Here is a 7,802-nt window from a genome sequence, read left to right on the forward strand (position 1 = left end):
GGTCTCTAAGTGCTACATGTCCAGGTCGATGGCCTCGGAATGTGGGACACTGACCCGCCAGATTGTGGAACTCAGAATATGTCCCAGAGGGACACGAGTTACCGATGACACGTGGCTCGGACTAAAAAGTAGACAACCCAGTGTTGATGTCAACAGACCCTCATTCTAGTTAGAAGTTCCTGCACTATAGAGTAAGGCTGTCAAACATGGACTCCATCACCACAATGAGACCAGAGAGACACAGAGGTTAATAAGCAACTGCGCTCTGTCGAAAGACGTGATTCATTCATGGAAAGTAAATCATGTATATGGTGGAAATACTGTTCTTCTCCGCGACACACAAATGTTCCTGATGAACTTGACGTTACCAGCTACTGTGTCAGACCTTCAAAACCTTGACGAAAAAAAGTCCCCTTTTCTCTCCCTTGTCTTCCACTCTTGTCCCTTCATTCTGTTTCTAATAACATTTGGGGTAAACAATGGCAGTTTACCATGATTCATATTGTCCTTCCCGGGACATAAAGAAGCTGACTGGCGGAAAAAACTGTCACCGTTTTCCAGAACAAGACAGAAAATCAAAGTGGGACCTTTTAATAACGAAGGGAAAGCAGGTGGAGATTAGGAGCAGAGTCACAACACCAGTAAATAACGGAGCAGAATCAGCTATTTTCACTGATGACTGAACTTTGTGAACAACTAGAGGGCACAGTTTCATAACTGACATGTGCTCGGGAGGAAGTCCCTGTTCTCACTGGAACATTCAGACAAGTCTTCAGGGATCATCGGAACGTTTGATTGAAATTGACCTAATCTAAATAAAAAAAAAGTAGCCTTACAGATGTTAATTCGAGATTCCATCACTCAAACCTGAATAAAGAACTCAAACTTGAGGCAAGGCGACCTTAGCAGATGATGAGTGAAAATAAAAACGACTTCTTTCACGACTATTATCTGCTTCTCTCTTCCCTCTAGAAGTTTTTATTTGGCACAAAGTTCCCTAGAATGTGATCTTCTAGCTCTCCCGCTGGTCAAAAAAGGGTCAGGAAGAGTTGACTCGCCTCAGAATCGGTGCTAAATTCTTCATTCAAAAGGCGGGCGTGTGCTTGGACGGTGATCTGATCTCGACTGATTTATTGGAAATGAGCGATGACTCAGATTTTCCTACGGGGCGACTTCCTCTGCAGGAGGGTGGTCTGGTTCCATGGCCCAAACCCAGATATGATCTATTACTGCGTTTCACCCCGAAATGAGATGATGATGTAAAGTGGACTCAACAAAGCAACACAGGTCATGTGATCAAAATGACATGTAACAGTGTGCTACACTTGCATGGCTTCAGACAACTCGAGTATTAGAGGTTATTATTTGGCATATTTATCCATTAAAGAACATGTTTATTCTTTCACTTTTTAACAAAGTAGTATTAGATGTACTTTAGTGGTAGCTCGTTTATCAAACTTTTATTTTAAGCTGATGACTTGATGTCCTTAACTACCTTAACTTAGCTTTCCCATGATCTTTTTCTGCTTATCCTGGGTCAGATCTCAGACCGCCAATTATTGGGTCATCTGATTCCCCATACTACCCACAAAGGACCCCTCAAGGTACACGGTCAAATTTCTTTCCTCAGAAACAAATGTATATCGGTTGGGTAAACTCCCGGGGGCCCTTAAGGATCCTCCCGAGGGAATAGTCGCAGTCAACAGAGATGGAACATGGCCCATTTAAACTCAGTGTCCACCAACTCCCTGGGAAACAGTTGAAGAACCTCTGGAAGCTGAATTGGAAGTTCCTTCAGACAAGAGGTCCAGCCATAATAACTTGCTTTTTATGGTTTCGTTAATCGATCTTAACTTGATTTCCTTAACTAGCATATCTGTCCCAGCATTTTATTAGCCATGATAGCTAGTTATCATGGCGTGACTTTAAGAGCTAAAATAAGATTGACATTTTTTACATGTTTGGTCTTATACATAAACGTATATTTATAGACATGTATAATGAATGAAAGTGAGTGTATTTGGAGTTCATTGAAATAGATTAGCACACAAACACAAACACAACAGATGTGAACCTTCCTGCAGGGTTCGTAGCCTAAAGCTGGACCAGAGGTCAAGGCACTGCAGCGGTCATACTGTCCAGCCTCAGGCCAGGCAACTGTATCAACAACCATTGAGAAGCAGGTCCAACATGACAAAAGTCTGTGATCTTCAGTATTATTTGGGGTTTTTCAGCAGAAGATAGTAAAATAAAGACGATAACAAGTAGTAGTGAAAAACAGTTGTTTAACTTGCTTCTCTTTTACTGAGAGTTTAAGTGTTACCTAAAATGTATTTTTATTTTAAGTTATATTACAGGTCAAATAAACACCTTCTCAAGGAAAATCTAAACTAACCTGAGTGTGTTTTTATGAGCTCTAGGAATTACTGGATACACGCATCTATGGCGACTGTTTCTGCAGGTGGAAGGAAAGTCTGTCAGCGCGGCAATAGAAGTGACGTGGAGTTTCAACACGCCGACAGAAGTGTGTTGTCACAACACGCACGTCAACATGTCGGACCTGAGGTCAGACAACAGAGCGTGTTTTGGTAACCCACATGTCAGCCGTGTGTGTGTGTCTGTACTGACCCGTGTTTATCGGTCGGATTATACATATTCATATCTGCTGTCATGACAACAACCTTTTTGAATCTTTTCAAATCTGGATTTCATTAAATGTCAAAATTTCTGGTTATGTAGCTCTTATTAGGACAGATGCTTGTTATTATAATTCCTTAATCTTCTGAGTCTGTCAAGTCAAAAGAAGAAAGACACAGAGGTTCTAAAGCAATGAAGAAATAGCTTTTATATGACAAACTTCAATAGTAAGAGAAAAGGAAGGATATCACTTAATGTAGTGTAATGTTATTATATCAATAAGCTAAAAAGGCCATTATATTAACAGTTTTATTGAATACATCATTTTTATTTAGACATGAAACATACAATTAAAAGTATGTGGGTAAAAAAAAGGAGATATGAATAACATTTATTTTATTAAATATAATATTTACATTTTCTCAAACTTTATCTTGACAGACAATCCCATTATATTTTGAATACAACAACAAAACTTATCTACTTGATCAGTTTTATAGATTTTTTCCCTGGCCTCTTGTGGCCTCAGGTCATAAACATGCTGCCCAGATAACAGACGACTCTCTGATAAAACAGGAAACATGTAAAAATAAGGAATAATAGAACATAATTACCACCTAAATGCATCAAGACATGAAGAACAATGTTCTGCTTCGTCACAGGGTTGAGAACAAACTAAAAGACTGTAATGAAGATTTTATTAGAGGCCATTTCTTAACCTGCTAAAACATAAGTAGCTGATCCTCGTCCTACAGCGTCACACGGATGCGACTCCATCCGACTGAGGTTAAAGGTCACCCACCGGACATCGATCGTGAAAGCATCTCCGTGCACATCTCTGTCCGTCAAGTCTCATGTGATGCAGCAGGTTCGCCGATGACCCCCTGACCCACAGCAGCAGGTTTTGGCAGCGCCTGAGTTCCCGTGCAACCGTTTGCTAATAATTACCCTCACAGCTGCGAGAGGAAATGTGTGGAATAACATTTTTCCTCACGTCTGTTATCTTTTATTGTCAGGAATGAGAGCCGGCGTGTCATAGATCATACTCTGATTATTTAACGACTTCCTCCGTCCGCTTTGGACCCGGCGAGGATCTGGCCAGATGTACGCAGACATCACACCGACTCGGACAGTAATATTTCCAGGAATCACCTGACGGAGAGAACAACAAGAGGACGGCAAGTCATGCGAACAGCAGTTTCTGATTAACCCGACCCGGCTGGGGTGAGAACTGCAGACCAGAACCACGGTAATTCTGGTTTTAGAGGTTCACGGGATGACGTAGCAGCCACCTGCTGCCAGATCGTCGGCACCTTTTTATTGTTAAGCAGATGTTGACGAATATTGGGGATATTGGCTGGGATTACAGCATCATTGCATCATCAGTTTGGATGCCGGGGTGACGTCACCCAAGAGTTCATGTTCGAGAAGGAAACATCAAACTGTCGACACTGCCGTTCATTTGGGGAGGAGGGGAGGAGAGTTGAACCCCAGTTTAGACTAGCTAAAAACTAAAGTGACCCCCCCCCCCCACGCCCCTACACACACACTTACCTTCAGGTCAGTTTCAAGTCCTGCCTTACAATTACACCCCAAAACAGCCATACGCTGATCAATTCAGAGTAAGAATGTAGACTGGGAGGTAAATTAAGAGCTTTGTCTTCTAGCTCAGCTCTTTCACAACCAGAAGTAATGAAATGACTTTAACTTAAACTAACCTCTTAAAAATCTATATCAAGATGATTTTGATATTATCAAAAACATAAACTAAAGCGTAGAGGAAAGCACAAGCGTGAGGTCAGATGATATTATACTATTAAATTCAGGTTTATTCTAAATAATGCACCATCAATTATGTTCAACTGTTGCTCCAGACTGAAACAGTTTGGTCAGAGGGTTGATGTGCGGGTCATAGAGGACTGGTACGGCCTCAGAAAAAAAAAAGAGGTCTGTTATTAAGGATGAAGACACTATTTACCAAACATTTATTAATTCATTCACTCTCCAGGCGCTCCGTGTGGTTCGCTGGGCTCCGCGCTGTGATTGGTTCCTGCTCCCCTCGTCCGCCGCTCAATCATCCCGGCTCATGATGGAGAAATGCAAACAGAGCGAGAGAAAGTGGATGTTTGGGTGTTTTCAGTGTCTGGACCGAGCACATGTTTCACACTGGTTGCATGCAAAGTGACATAACTCCGACACACACGCTCCGACAATTACACTCTTTTTCCATTCAGCTCATCCCAACGCGGGTCAGCCAAGGAATTCTGCCGGATCTAAAGATTGTACTGGAGCTCTCCAGGTCTGGTCTCTCACTAACAGGAGGAAGAGGTTCTTGAGCTTGGTCGTGCAGCTGAGTCACAAAACTAATGTGTAGTTTCCAGTTGAAGTCCGGGGAACAAATCCGACGAGCGACCTTCCACTGTCGCCTCGAGGAAACTCCACGTCACTTCAACTCATCACTAAGATTTTCCAGGATCAACGGAAGCTCATTTGTGGATCTTGAGCATTTTAGTCCGTCGTGTTTATGAGACAGGGTTAACTTATGCGACACAATGGAGTTAATATCCAGCCTAAAGCTTCGGAATTCTTGGCCCCTTCGCCACAGAGTCACTTCCTCTGCAGAGGAACCAGCCTTGAACATGGAAAGAACACTCTCGTGGAAGTTTTGTGGTAAAGGTCATTACCGTGGTACAAACAGCAATGTTTGATCTTTAGGATTTTGGAATCTGTTGTTGCCAATGTTGTTCATCAACAGTTCTTTTCCATCCTCACTTCCTCAGCGAAATCTGTTCAAATTTGTTTGTTTTTTTCTTAAATCTCTTCATTACCCAAAACAATGTACTGGTGGTGTTTTTAATTGAATTTTACAGATAAAGAAAAGTTCATCCTCCTGCAAGTTACTGTCAAAGGTTGTGAGTGATTCTAGGAGCCAAGCTGCCATATCGATGGTGGATCTGGAAGGGTCTTCCATGGAAAACAGGTCCTGCTAGACGACAGTGTGTGACAAGATCCATTAATCGGATTTTCAGTAGACAGTGACCGACCTTGGATCAGCAGAGGGAAATGGATGAATGGAAACGTTTTTCTTCTAAATTTAGACATCAAAGGTCCAAGCTTCACTCGTCATGTGCTGATGAAGGCGCAGGTTTTTTCCGCTTCTTAAAAAACAATCGGGAGCATCAGGGTCACATTTTCCACCTGTTCTAAGAGGCACGTTTAAGGCAACATCCGCAGGAACAGGTGTTGTGTCCGCAGTAACACACATTAGATAAAGGTCAACGATTCCACGTTGCCATTTTGACAATGACACATTTTTGAATGGACGTAGTTGTTTAGAAGTGCTTTCAATGAGAATCACCAAATCACCTTCGATATGAACCTTTCTTCATCACTGACTCCGCCTTATTGATCTGGAGACACTTGTTGTCTTCCTGAAGCACAAACACACTCGTTCCTCCAAACACACTCTTTCCTCCAATTAACTTCAATTCACACCAATTGTGCGGTTTGGGAGGATAAACTTGTACAATGAAATAGTAATAATATAATTATATATACAGTAGAGGCCGATTGTTTGGACTCACACTTTCATTCAATGTGTTTTTTTTAATTTAGGTCTTAGATTATCTCCGAAGGCATCAAAACTAAGAATGAATACATGTGGAATTACTCAACAAACTCATTTAAAATGACTGAAAACATGTCTTATATTCTAGTTTCTTCTATGTAACCACTTTTTGTCTAATTACTACTTTGCAGACTTTTTGTTTGTTCTTTGCTTGTTCTCGATGAATTCAAGAGGCTTTCACCTGGCATGGTCTTCACTTCACAAATGAGTCTTGTCTGGGTTACTTTGAGGAATTTCTTGATTTTTCAATGGAGTTAGTCCATCAGTTGTGTTGTGCAGAAGTCAGGTTGAAACACAGCCTTCGTGGACGACAGTTAGAATTCATGATATGACAAGAACCAATCGGCTCAATAAAGAGAAACTAGTGACCATCATTACTTTAAGAAACAAAGGTCAGCCAGACTGGAAAATTACAAATGAGCCGTTAGGTGTGTCCAAACTTTTGGCCTGTTAAAGACATGCAATTCTTTTTTGGAAATTAACATCATTTTACAAAAATAATCCAAAAAACACAAATTAGATTTCGAAGCTTAATTAATTGGTTGGTGTTATGAAAGTCACATTATTGTATCATGTCCGAGTAAGTTTATTTTAATATAATTCATATAATTCAATATAAGTTTTAGCACTTTCATCTTGAATAAAAAAGAAACTAATTTTGCGTCTATAAACGATACAATTAATGTAGTGGGGGTTAATGAATATGTTGTAAATGTGGTTTGAAAAGTTGAAAGTTGAACATGAAATTGATGATGTTTGAAAACATCCAGCGAAAAAATAATTTAATAAAAATTTCAGGTTATGAATGTTCTATCTCCAAGTATGATCTTGGTTCTCAGACGTCATCAAGACGTTAAGTTTGGTTAACAGAACCATGTAGTCACATTAGAAGAAATCATGATTTCATCCCCCAAAACATCTGCTGACGGTGAAACTAATAAGTCAATTATTGAACTGAACTCATGGAAATACAGTTTCGGTGGAATAATTGGTAAATTAGTATGGAGTCACTTATTTTAAACTTGACCGTGCTAGCGTTGCTCGTTACAAGAAGAACCACCTGACAAGAACAAAGAAGCAGCCCGTGGTTCCCCAGGTTTACGGTTTCAGAGCGTCCCGGCCCGGAACGAGCAGTGAGAACAAACTTTAATTTGATAATATCTCGGACTTTTTTTTTTGGTTTTCTTTTTGCTCAGAACAATCATCCATAAACATTTTCATCTTTTCGGAGAAAATGAGATTGGCGACTAGGAGCTGGAGGAATCAGTTTTGGAACACACAGAGCGACACCACGATCCAACTGTGGGAACGTTGCATCTGACCACAAGCTAACAAATTCAATCATTTATTCGAGCGAAGCAAAAGAGCAGAAAGAAGTCGCCTGCACGGTTCCGAGGAGCACATGGTGACATCAGATCCTGCATCATAGGTTAGCATATTTGAGGTTACAGTGAAACTATTAAATTGATTTTTAGTTTTTCCATATTAAAACTTTTTTTTTTCATCCCATCTTTTGTAAGTGGTCCCTCATGACAGT

The sequence above is a fragment of the Callionymus lyra genome, chromosome 2 (genome assembly GCF_982586985.1).
Source record: "Callionymus lyra chromosome 2, fCalLyr1.hap1.1, whole genome shotgun sequence".
Taxonomy (NCBI): Eukaryota; Metazoa; Chordata; class Actinopteri; order Syngnathiformes; family Callionymidae; genus Callionymus; species Callionymus lyra.